Source organism: Mustelus asterias, chromosome 22 (genome assembly GCF_964213995.1).
Source record: "Mustelus asterias chromosome 22, sMusAst1.hap1.1, whole genome shotgun sequence".
NCBI classification, from domain to species: Eukaryota; Metazoa; Chordata; class Chondrichthyes; order Carcharhiniformes; family Triakidae; genus Mustelus; species Mustelus asterias.
In genome coordinates, this window is record NC_135822.1 from 74,892,741 (window position 1) to 74,905,714 (window position 12,974).

Below are 12,974 nucleotides of genomic sequence, written 5' to 3' on the forward strand. Positions count from 1 at the left end.
TGTGTGTGTGTGTTAGGTGTGTGTGTGTGTTAGGTGTGTGTGTGTGTGTTAGGTGTGTGTGTGTGTTAGGTGTGTGTGTGTGTTAGGTGTGTGTGTGTGTTAGGTGTGTGTGTGTGTTAGGTGTGTGTGTGCTAGGTGTGTGTGTGTGTTAGGTGTGTGTGTGTGTTAGGTGTGTGTGTGTGTTAGGTGTGTGTGTGTGTTAGGTGTGTGTGTGTGTTAGGTGTGTGTGTGTTAGGTGTGTGTGTGTGTTAGGTGTGTGTGTGTGTTAGGTGTGTGTGTGTGTTAGGTGTGTGTTAGGTGTGTGTGTGTTAGGTGTGTGTGTGTGTTAGGTGTGTGTGTGTGTTAGGTGTGTGTGTGTGTTAGGTGTGTGTGTGTGTTAGGTGTGTGTGTGTGTTAGGTGTGTGTGTGTGTTAGGTGTGTGTGTGCTAGGTGTGTGTGTGCTAGGTGTGTGTGTGTGTTAGGTGTGTGTGTGTGTTAGGTGTGTGTGTGTTAGGTGTGTGTGTGTGTTAGGTGTGTGTGTGTGTTAGGTGTGTGTGTGTGTTAGGTGTGTGTGTGTGTTAGGTGTGTGTGTTAGGTGTTTGTGTGTGTTAGGTGTGTGTGTGTGTTAGGTGTGTGTGTGTGTTAGGTGTGTGTGTGTGTTAGGTGTGTGTGTGCTAGGTGTGTGTGTGCTAGGTGTGTGTGTGTGTTAGGTGTGTGTGTGTGCTAGGTGTGTGTGTGTGTTAGGTGTGTGTGTGTGTGTTAGGTGTGTGTGTGTGTTAGGTGTGTGTGTGCTAGGTGTGTGTGTGTGTTAGGTGTGTGTGTGTGTTAGGTGTGTGTGTGTGTTAGGTGTGTGTGTGTGTTAGGTGTGTGTGTGTGTTAGGTGTGTGTGTGTGTTAGGTGTGTGTGTGTGTTAGGTGTGTGTGTGTGCTAGGTGTGTGTGTGTGTTAGGTGTGTGTGTGTGTTAGGTGTGTGTGTGTGTGTTAGGTGTGTGTGTGTGTTAGGTGTGTGTGTGTGTTAGGTGTGTGTGTGTGTTAGGTGTGTGTGTGTGTTAGGTGTGTGTGTGTTAGGTGTGTGTGTGTGTGTTAGGTGTGTGTGTGTTAGGTGTGTGTGTGTGTTAGGTGTGTGTGTGTGTTAGGTGTGTGTGTGTGTTAGGTGTGTGTGTGTGCTAGGTGTGTGTGTGTGCTAGGTGTGTGTGTGTGTTAGGTGTGTGTGTGTGCTAGGTGTGTGTGTGTGTTAGGTGTGTGTGTGTGTTAGGTGTGTGTGTGTTAGGTGTGTGTGTGTGTTAGGTGTGTGTGTGTTAGGTGTGTGTGTGTGTTAGGTGTGTGTGTGCTAGGTGTGTGTGTGTGTTAGGTGTGTGTGTGTGTTAGGTGTGTGTGTGCTAGGTGTGTGTGTGTGTTAGGTGTGTGTGTGTGTTAGGTGTGTGTGTGTGTTAGGTGTGTGTGTGCTAGGTGTGTGTGTGTGTTAGGTGTGTGTGTGTGTTAGGTGTGTGTGTGTGTTAGGTGTGTGTGTGTGCTAGGTGTGTGTGTGTGTTAGGTGTGTGTGTGTGTTAGGTGTGTGTGTGTGTTAGGTGTGTGTGTGTGTTAGGTGTGTGTGTGTGTTAGATGTGTGTGTGTTAGGTGTGTGTGTGTGTTAGGTGTGTGTGTGTGCTAGGTGTGTGTGTGTGTTAGGTGTGTGTGTGTGTTAGGTGTGTGTGTGTGTTAGGTGTGTGTGTGTGTTAGGTGTGTGTGTGTTAGGTGTGTGTGTGTTAGGTGTGTGTGTGTGCTAGGTGTGTGTGTGTGTTAGGTGTGTGTGTGTGTTAGGTGTGTGTGTGTTAGGTGTGTGTGTGTGTTAGGTGTGTGTGTGTTAGGTGTGTGTGTGTGTTAGGTGTGTGTGTGTGTTAGGTGTGTGTGTGTGCTAGGTGTGTGTGTGTGTTAGGTGTGTGTGTTAGGTGTGTGTGTGTGTTAGGTGTGTGTGTGTGTTAGGTGTGTGTGTGTGTTAGGTGTGTGTGTGTGCTAGGTGTGTCTGTGTGTTAGGTGTCTGTGTGTGTTAGGTGTGTGTGTGTGTTAGGTGTGTGTGTGCTAGGTGTGTGTGTGTGTTAGGTGTGTGCGTTAGGTGTGCTGGATATGTTCAAGTGTTTAAAAACACTTTGGAATTGCAGTTGTTTGAACCTAGAATGTGGGAGATGGGGAGGATGAAAGACTGAAAAAAAGTGAAGTAATCAAAAAGAAATGTGAAATTGTAAGGTTTCCAATCTGTCAGAGACCAGGGGACAGGTCACTGAAGCAGGAGATGTATGGAACTGATCTCCCCGCCCAGTATAAAACTGAAATCTCCAATCAGTTGCTTTTTTCCAATTGAAAGCTAGACACATTAAATACCATTAGTCACGAAAACTGTAACAATCTTTCTATTTCCCCCTCTTAAGTATTCCTGAGCGTTTTAAAATAGACACATAAATCATTCTCTGGAGCTTTGTTCTGCTACCACAGTCACATCGCGTTACGTGTTCCTCCCAGCCTCCATATTCACTGATTTCAGATTCCAACAAAGAGTCCAGCCACCTAATGGATGCTGACAGATACTTCTTAATGGCAGGGTGTTCATGAAAGTGTCTAGTGTGTGACACAGCAGCATCAAGATATTTGATGGATGTGGTTAGGAAAACAAATTCTGAAATAAAGCTGTCAGTCTACAAAACTAACATTTCAGTTCAGAAGCTTAACAATGTTTCCAGTCAACCATAAGCACCTTTCGATAACTTTCATAGAACACTACATTTCTCAGCATGTGGTTTAAATCGTTCCTGTGCGAGGAATAATCCATCGTATTCTTGTTTCAATGAGTGCAGATCCAACAACACACAAGAACCATGACAATTCAGGACAAGGTTTGTTTGGGACCCCATTCACCACCTTAAAAATTCACTCCCTCTACCACAAGCACACAATGTGTACCATCTATATTGTAGGATGCTGGACACAGTTCAGTAGGTCTTGAAGTTTTGATCATCGTAAGTAGATTAACTGTATGTATTTATTAACTACAAGAGTTGTCTCCATGCTTGCTTGCGCACACGGCTCTGTCCAACACTAGACTGACCCCTCGATGTTCTCTTACTTCACTATGCTCAGTCCCATGGTAACTCTGTAAGCACAGTAAGAAGTCTCACAACACTAGGTTAAAGTCCAACAGGGTTATTTGGTAGCACAAACTTTCGGAGTGTCGCTCCTTCTTCAGGTGAGTGTGTGTGAGTGTGTTTGGATTGTCACTCCTTCACTCATCTGAAGAAGGAGTGACACTCCGAAAGCTTGTGCTACCAAATAAACCTGTTGAGCTTTAACCTGGTGTTGTGAGAATTCTTACAGTGCTTACTCCAGTCCAACGCCAGCATCTCCACATCATAACGCTGTATGTCCAGGCAGTTAGCCAGTGCTTTACAGGAAAGAGACCAAACTGGCTCCCAAACTCACCCCCACCACCCACAGGAACAAGCGCAACAAGTGCATGTGTCACCACCCACTTACAATGCACATGCACCTAACCTGTAACTATATCACCACCCCTTCAACGTCGCTATCCCACAATGCTAGGTGTACTAACCTAACGGCACTGTGGGTCCACTACACAGTCTGCGGGTTCAAGAAGAGAGCCCACATGAATGGGCGAACTTTCCCAGTATTCAGAAATTGACTAAATGTTTTTTTAAAATTGATCTGTTGTTAAATTGCTGCGCCAGGGTTTATTAAGATCCATTTTTCGAATGTGTGCTTGACTTGGTGAAGAAAGCTGCCAGTTTAATGACCGCTCTTCCAGGAGCAGCCTTTTCCAACAGCTCGTAATCTTTTGCAGAGTTCTCAAAGTTCACACAGCTTTGCTGTGCTCGCCAGTGCTTTATGGGAATGAGACCAGACTGGCCTGAGACCAATGGGTAGAAGCGTTCCAATGTCACATGTTTCACCTCTAATGCCACTTTCCCAACTGCAATCAATCACTTTGTTTGTTGAGATTGTCAGTCCAGGTTAATTGTTAGGCTTTTGTGAGCTGACTGCAAGACGGATGCAATCTGAGCTCGCATATATATACACACAAAAAGGGAGGCCTTTTGAATGGAGGCATTCAGCAAGGAGGACATCAATGACTGTGCAAAGTAATCCAGTTTGCACGGCTTTTGGATGTGGATCTGGCAGCGAGGCTGGGCTTTCAGCCCCCAATGTTCTGTGAGGAGAAAGCCTGCCCACTTTACACTCTCTCCTTTGACTGATAAATTGGAGATGACACTTTCTATTTGTCAGCTGTGGTTTAGTCAGCAGCACTCTCGCCCAGTGAGTCAGAAGGTCACAGCTTTAAATCCTACTCCAGGGACTGGAGCACAATCCCAGGCCGAGATTCCTGAGGCCAGTTCCAAGGGAGCACTGCATTGTCACACGTCCCATCTGAAAGATGAGATGTCAAACCAAATTTGCTCTCTCAGCTGGACAGAAAAGATCCCGTGGAACTATATGGAAGAGAAGCAAGGGGGTTCTCCCCATGACCCAGTCAATATTTAGCCCTCAATCAACACCACCATAACAGATACAAAATGCTGAAAAGTCTCAGCAGGTCTGACAGCATCTGTGGAGAGAGAATAGAGTCAATGTTTTGAGTCTGGATGACCCTTCATCAGAACTCACTATATCACTCTAACAGATTTTCTGTTCATTATCAGGTTGTTGTTTCTGAGTTTACTGTGCATAAATTGGCTGCTGTGCTTCCTACATTACAACAGTGACTAGATTTCAAAAAGTGTTTCCCTGGCTGTAAAGTTTTGATGATGTGGAGATGCCGGCGTTGGACTGGGGTAAACACAGTAATAAGTCTCACAACACCAGGTTAAAATCCAACAGGTTTATTTGGTAGCAAAAGCCACTAGCTTTCGGAGCGCTGCTCCTTCGTCAGGTAAGTGGGAGTTCTGTTCACAAACAGGGCATATAAAGACACAAACTCAATTTACAAAATAATGGTTGGAATGCGAGTCTTTACAGGTAATCAAGTCTCAAAGGTACAGACAATGTGAGTGGAGAGAGGGTGAAGCACAGGTTATAGAGATGTGTATTGTCTCCAGCCGGGACAGTTAGCGAGATTTTGCAAGCCCAGGCAAGTCATGGGGGTTACAGATAGTGTGACATGAACCCAAGATCCTGGTTGAGGCCATCCTCATGTGTGCGGAACTTAGCTATCAGTCTCTGCTCAGCGCCTCTGCGCTGTCATGTGTCATGAAGGCCGCCTTGGAGAACGCTTACCTGAAGATCAGAGGCCGAATGCCCGTGACCGCTGAAGTGTTCCCCAACAGGAAGAGAACACTCTTGCCTGGTGATTGTCGAGCGGTGTTCATTCATCCGTTGTTGTAGCGTCTGCATGGTCTCCCCAATGTACCATGCCTTGGGACATCCTTTCCTGCAGCGTATCAGGTAGACAACGTTGGCCGAGTTGCAAGTGTATGTACCGTGTACCTGATGGTGTTCTCACGTGAGATGATGGCATCCGTGTCGATGATCCGGCACGTCTTGCAGAGGTTGCTGTGGCAGGGTTGTGTGGTGTCGTGGTCACTGTTCTCCTGAAGGCTGGGTAGTTTGCTGCGGACAATGGTCTGTTTGAGGTTGTGCGGTTGTTTGAAGGCAAGAAGTGGGGGTGTGGGGATGGCCTTGGCGAGATGTTCGTCTTCATCAATGTTGAAGGCTCCGGAGGAGATGTCGTAGCTTCTCCGCTCCGGGGAAGTACTTGACGACGAAGGGTACTCTGTCCACTGTGTCCCGTGTTTGTCTTCTGAGGATGTCGGTGCGGTTTTTTGCTGTGGCGCATCGGAATTGTCGATCGATGAGTCGAGCGCCATATCCTGTTCTTACGAGGGCATCTTTCAGCGTCTGTAGGTGTCTGTTGCGATCCTCCTCATCTGAGCAGATCCTGTCTATACGGAGGGCTTGTCCATAGGGGATGGCTTCTTTCACGTGTTTAGGGTGGAGGCTGGAGAAGTGGAGCATCGTGAGGTTATCCGTGGGCTTGTGGTACAGTGAAGTGCTGAGATGACCGTCCTTAATGGAGATGCGTGTGTCCAAGAATGCAACCGATTCCGGAGAGTAGTCCATGGTGAGTCTGATGGTGGGATGGAACTTGTTGATGTCATCATATAGTTATTTCAATGATTGAGTTTTGAGACATCCTGAGGTCAGCCAAGGTACAGAAGAAGTGCAAATTTATTCCCTGTGCTCACTCAATCAGACTCATTTCCACACGGATCAGCTGGAATCTGCAACTCCCCTCCCCCCCACCATTCTACATGTAAAAGGGCCCATCTTGCACATCCAGCCCAGAAATCTATATACTTCTGAAGGATCATCCAGACTTGAACATCATTCTGCAATGCATCAATACTATTCAATTGTCAACCATAGTTTGAGCAGACTTTATCAGAATAAGTTGGCAAACATTTATCCCCACAAACCTGACTCTTAGTTTACCCGGAGTCAGTTATGAGCCAGTGACAAAGGGAAGGAGGTCAAGCAGACAGCAAGAGCTTATAGGGGTTAAATGAGAAACCAGTGTCACTTCTATTTAAATAAGAGGGAAAATGAAAGCAAAATACTGTGGAAGCTGGAATCTGAAACAAAAACAGAAAATGCTGGAAAATCTCAACAGGTCTGACAGTATCTGTGGGCACAGTAAGAAGTCTAACAACACCAGGCTGTCCCGAAAGCTAGTGGCTTTTGCTACCAAATAAACCTGTTGGACTTTAACCTGGTGTTGTTAGACTTCTTGCTGTGTTTACCCCAGTACAACACCGGCATCTCCATATCAGTATCTGTGGGGACAGAATAGAGACAGCGTTTCGAGTCTCAGAATCAGAGCCTCTGACGAAGGGTCATCTCGAGTCATAATCATAGAGACATAGAGGTTTACAGCATGGAAACAGGCCCTTCGGCCCAACTTGTCCGTGCCGCCCAGTTTTTACCACTAAGCTCGTCCCAGTTGCCCGCATTTGGCCCATATCCCTCTATTCCCATCTTACCCATGTAGATTCGAAACGTTGCCTCTATTCTCTCCCCACAGATGCTGTCAGACTTGCTGAGATTTTCCAGCATTTTCTGTTTTTGTCGATAAAAGGAAGTTGGTTGGACAGAGAGGGGGTAATTGAATGAGGATGTGCAGACACAATTCAGTCTCGACTGTAAAGTGATCATCATTCTATCCTTAGTTCTGTCGAATATTTTGACCAAACTCTTGCAGCAATTTGGGAAATAGAGAGGTGAAGTTGGATGCAAGATTTGTATTTCTCTGCAGTACAGGCTGACATGCAAAGGGCAAAACTGAGGTGGCACACTGCTACCACTGGCAGGAGGGTGGAATTACAGTGTGACTCGTTTACATAGGCAGTCCTATTAGAAGTATGGACAGGAATTTGCAATGGAAATGCATGTGACCATAAAATTGTTTTCAGCATATTATGGATATTACACAAGCCATTTAAACAATCTCTTTTCTGAGGAGAATGCAAATGTAAATTACTGCAAATTCGAGAGTACTTTGAGCATTTCTCTTTATTTCTTTTCTAAGACAAATAGGTTTAATAATGGGAAACTGATTGGAAATATATTACTCTCTATAACCCTAATAACTTTGAATATGACCACGTATGATGTTTAGCAAGGCCTTTTGCAAGGTACTGCATGGTGGGTTGTCGCATAAGGTTAAATCTCACGGGATCCAGGGTGAGGTAGCCAAATGGATACAAAAATGGCTTCTTGACAGTGGTTGTAGAGAGTTGTTTTTCAAACTGGAGGCCTGTGACCAGCGGTGTGCCTCAGGGATCAGTGCTGGGTCCACTGTTATTTGTCATTTATATTAATGATTTGGATGAGAATATAGGAGGCATGGTTAGTAAGTTTGCAGATGACACCAAGATTAGTGGCATAGTGGACTGTGAAGAAGGTTATCTAGGATTGCAGTGGGATCTTGATCAATTGGGCCAGTGGGCTGACGAATGGCAGATGGAGTTTAATTGAGATAAATGCAAGGTGATGCATTTTGGTAGATTGAACCAGGGCAGGATTTACTCAGTTCATAGTAGGGCATTGGGGAGAGTTACAGAAAAAAGAGATCATGGGGTACAGGTTCATAGCTCCTTGAAAGTGGAGTCACAGGTGGACAGAGTGTTGAAGAAGGCATTCAGCATGCTTGGTTTCATTGGTCAGAACATTGAATACAGGAGTTGGGATGTCTTGTTGAAGTTGTACAAGACATTGGTAAGGCCACACTTGGAATACTGTGTGCAATTCTGGTCACCCTATTGTAGAAAGGATATTATTAAACTAGAAAGAGTGCAGAAAAGATTTACTAGGATGCTACCGGGACTTGATGGATTGAGTTATAAGGAGAGGCTGGATAGACTGGGACTTTTTTCTCTGGAGCATAGAAGTCTGAGGGGTGATCTTATAGAGATCTATAAAATAATGAGGGGCACAGATCAGCTAGATAGTCAATATCTTTTCCCAAAGGTAGGGGAGTCTAAAACTAGAGGGCATAGGTTTAAGGTGAGAGGGGAGAGATACAAAAGTGTCCAGAAGGGCAATCACACAGAGGGTGGTGAGTGTCTGGAACAAGCTGCCAGAGGTAGTAGTAGAGGCGGGTACAATTTTGTCTTTTAAAAAGCATTTAGACAGTTACATGGGTAAGATGGGTACAGAGGGATATGGGCCAAACGTGGGCAATTGGGGCTAGCTTAAGGGTTTAAAAAAAGGGGTGGCATGGACAAGTTGGGCCGAAGGTCCTGTTTCCATGCTGTAATCCTCTCTGACTCTAATCTATTGTGTTTGCTTATCATCCCTGGGTTTGGAGTTGATAACAAGGGTGGTAAGCAAAGAAATCAACATGGTGCAATGGACGATTGGCCCCATCATGTAGTTTGGCATTTTTAAAAGATCCCTAACTTCCTCAAGGTTAATGTAAGAAACAAACCTCTGATCTGATTGTGCATATTCAGCCAATGGGGCGTGTAAAACAAAAACTAAACTCGACCTATGTCTTTGGACATTATGCTAAATTGCAATGCATTGCATTTAATTGCTGACTACATGAAGCTTCAGCTGAGGCATTTTGGAAAACTGTATAACACAGGAGGCCATTCAGTCCATCGTGCTAGTATCAGTTTGTTGAAAGAGTTGTCCAATTCATCTCACTCCCCCCCCGCTTTTCCCCCAGTCTGCACCGACTCTCCAACAAAGTATCTTACCCAGGCCCTATCCCCATAACCCAATGCATTTACCTCACCAATCCACCTAACCCACACATCTTTGGACTGTGGGAGGAAACCTGAGCACCCGGAGGAAACCCACGCAGACATGGGGAGAATGTGCAGACTCCACATAGACAGTGACCCAAGGCTGGAATTGAACCTGGGTCTCTGGCGCTGTACAGCAGCAGTGCTAACCACTGTGCCATCAACATTAAAGACCTTGTATAAATAGAAGTTGTATGTAAAATGAAAGCTGCTCGATCTGCTAAAGCTGTTGTTAAAATGTTGACGCGGCCGGGACACTCTAAATCATTCATTGCCCCAATTCTTCAACAACTTACATCCAGACCTTGCTTTCTCACAGGGTGCAGGTTTGGAGATGGTTTGGTGACGACTTGGCAAAGAGGGCAAAGCAATGGGTGGGAGTGGAGGAACAAGTCCAAAACCAAGGCCCTTCAAAAGGCAAAGGAAAGACATACACACTTATCAACTGGGAAACATACTGAGCTTTCAAGAAGCATGGGACTGAGGGAGCGCACAGGCACAGCAAGAACAGGAGGAGGCCATTCAGTTCCATCAATAGCCACAACCAACACCTCTGTTGGAGTCTAATTTATGTTGGATGCACCTACCTTCCCTGCAACGTCTGCCACTCAGAAAGCCAAGAGTCATGGGAAGACCATCACCTGTGTTGCTGGGTCCCTCCCTAACAGCAATGTGAGAGCTCTCCTTAACCAGCGGTTTCAAGCAGAGGATAAATACCACGACCACCATCATCACCAAGGTGGCAGCTGGTGATGGGTAATGAATGCCAGCCTTCCGACAGCGACTTCAAGATCCTGTGACTGAATGAAATTAGACAGTAACTGGTTAATTGTATGAGAAACAATCTGAGATTCCGTCTCCACGGGTTTTATTTAGGATTTTATTGTTCCCAGTATTCTAACAAAAAACTGCTGTAGAGGTTGGAAGGACTAATTCATTCCACTCTGTCCTGGCTAAGATGTTTCCTTTCAGTTCGAAAGTGGAGGAAAAGGACAGTCTCTTTCCAAAAATGCACATTTCCCCAGCCTTTACAAAACAGCTTAAGTTTCAGTATTTGACCAGAGAATTCTCTCTACCCATCACAAACCAATCAAAGCAATTCAAACATGGGCTGGGCACCCTCCCTAAACAGGGTGGGTGTCTTTCCTTTCAGGCTCCAATGTGTTTTCTACTTGCGCGAACTCGGCTGAACAAATTGAACATTGCCTTTAACTCACAGTTTGGCAGAAATGAAATCCATTCCCATCCCTTCCGAAGCTGTCTCGGTTCTTGTTTGAGCAGAGAAGGTTAAGGGAAGGTTTAATAGAAGGCTTGAAAATTGCAAAGGCCTTTGATAGAGCAGTTGGGAGAAAGGGTTAGCACTTGCAGGAGAATCAGTAAACATGGGCCATAGATTTCTGATCTTTCTCCAAAGCGCCAGTGGAGAGGTGATAAGGCTCTTTTACACAGCGACTTGTTTGAAAGGAAGGTGAAAGCAGATTCAATGATAGCTTTGCAAATATTATTGGGTAAACACTTGAAGGAGAAAATGTGACAAAGATTTGAGGAAAGAATAGGGGGAGTGAGGCTAATTTGACAGCTTTTTCAAAGACTAACACAGACACATTGCCTCAAGTGTCCTCCGTTCTGCTTTATCATTCTACTTTCCTGAAGATACCCGGCTTTTGAATAGATTTATTCCAGCTAATTGGGAGAACATTCAGTCCATTATGTAGACCACAGCCTCAGATAACAGACGGTGAATTCAACCATAAAGGAACCCAGAGAGCAAGCATTTCACTTTTTCCAGTTGTATTTCGTATCACTTCTGTTGATTTCACCCATGCTGTTTACCTCTCAGTCAAACCACAACCGAATTCTATCGTTAAGAGTCAGTCCACCTCAGCGGGCAGCAATCTGGATTCTTAGTTTGCAGCTAACGAACTCAAGGAATGTTCCACATGCTTGAGCACAAATTCTAGACTGATGCTCCAATGAAATAACCATGGAGTGCCGCACTGTCAGAGGGTCAGTACTGAGGGAGTGCCGCACTGTCATAGGGTCAGTACTGAGGGAGTGCCGCACTGTCAGAGGGTCAGTACTGAGGGAGTGCCGCACTGTCAGAGGGTCAGTACTGAGGGAGTGCCGCACTGTCAGAGGGTCAGTACTGAGGGAGTGCCGCACTGTCATAGGGTCAGTACTGAGGGAGTGCTGCACTGTCATAGGGTCAGTACTGAGGGAGTGCTGCACTGTGGAGGGTCAGTACTGAGGGAGTGCCGCACTGTCGGAGGGTCAGTACTGGGGGAGTGCTGCACTGTCAGAGGGTCAGTAATGAGGGAGTGCCGCACTGTCAGAGGGTCAGTACTGAGGGAGTGCCGCACTGTCAGAGGGTCAGTACTGAGGGAGTGCCGCACTGTCAGAGGGTCAGTGCTGAGGGAGTGCCGCACTGTCAGAGGGTCAGTGCTGAGGGAGTGCCGCACTGTCAGAGGGTCAGTGCTGAGGGAGTGCTGCACTGTCAGAGGGTCAGTACTGAGGGAGTGCTGCACTGTCAGAGGGTCAGTACTGAGGGAGTGCCGTACTGTCAGAGAGTCAGTACTGAGGGAGTGCCGCACTTTCAGAGGGTCAGTGCTGAGGGAGCGCCGCACTGTCAGAGGGTCAGTACTGAGGGAGTGCCACACAGTCAGAGGGTCAATACTGAAGGAGTGCCACACTGTCAGAGCGTCAGTACTGAGGGAGTGCCGCACAGTCAGAGGGTCAGTGCTGAGCGAGTGCCGCACTGTCAGAGGGTCAGTAGTGAAGGAGTGCCACACTGTCAGAGGGTCAGTGCTGAGGGAGTGCCGCACTGTCAGAGGGTCAGTAGTGAAGGAGTGCCGCACTGTCAGAGGGTCAGTACTGAGGGAGTGCTGCACTGTCAGAGGGTCAGTACTGAGGGAGTGCCGCACTGTCAGAGGGTCAGTACTGAGGGAGTGCCGCACTGTCAGAGGGTCAGTAGTGAAGGAGTGCCACACTGTCAGAGGGTCAGTGCTGAGGGAGCGCTGCACTGTCAGAGGGTCAGTACTGAGGGAGTGCCGCACTGTCGGAGGGTCAGTACTGAGGGAGTGCTGCACTGTCAGAGGGTCAGTACTGAGGGAGTGCCGCACTGTCAGAGGGTCAGTACTGAGGGAGTGCCGCACTGTCAGAGGGTCAGTACTGAGGGAGTGCCGCACTGTCAGAGGGTCAGTGCTGAGGGAGTGCCGCACTGTCAGAGGGTCAGTGCTGAGGGAGTGCCGCACTGTCAGAGGGTCAGTGCTGAGGGAGTGCTGCACTGTCAGAGGGTCAGTACTGAGGGAGTGCCGCACTGTCAGAGGGTCAGTGCTGAGGGAGTGCCGCACTGTCAGAGGGTCAGTACTGAGGGAGTGCCGTACTGTCAGAGAGTCAGTACTGAGGGAGCGCCGCACTGTCAGAGGGTCAGTGCTGAGGGAGTGCCGCACTGTCAGAGAGTCAGTACTGAGGGAGTGCCGCACTTTCAGAGGGTCAGTGCTGAGGGAGCGCCGCAATGTCAGAGGGTCAATACTGAAGGAGTGCCACACTGTCAGAGGGTCAGTACTGAGGGAGTGCCGCACAGTCAGAGGGTCAGTACTGAGGGAGTGCCACACAGTCAGAGGGTCAATACTGAAGGAGTGCCACACTGTCAGAGGGTCAGTACTGAGGGAGTGCCGCACTGTCAGAGGGTCAGTACTGAGGGAGT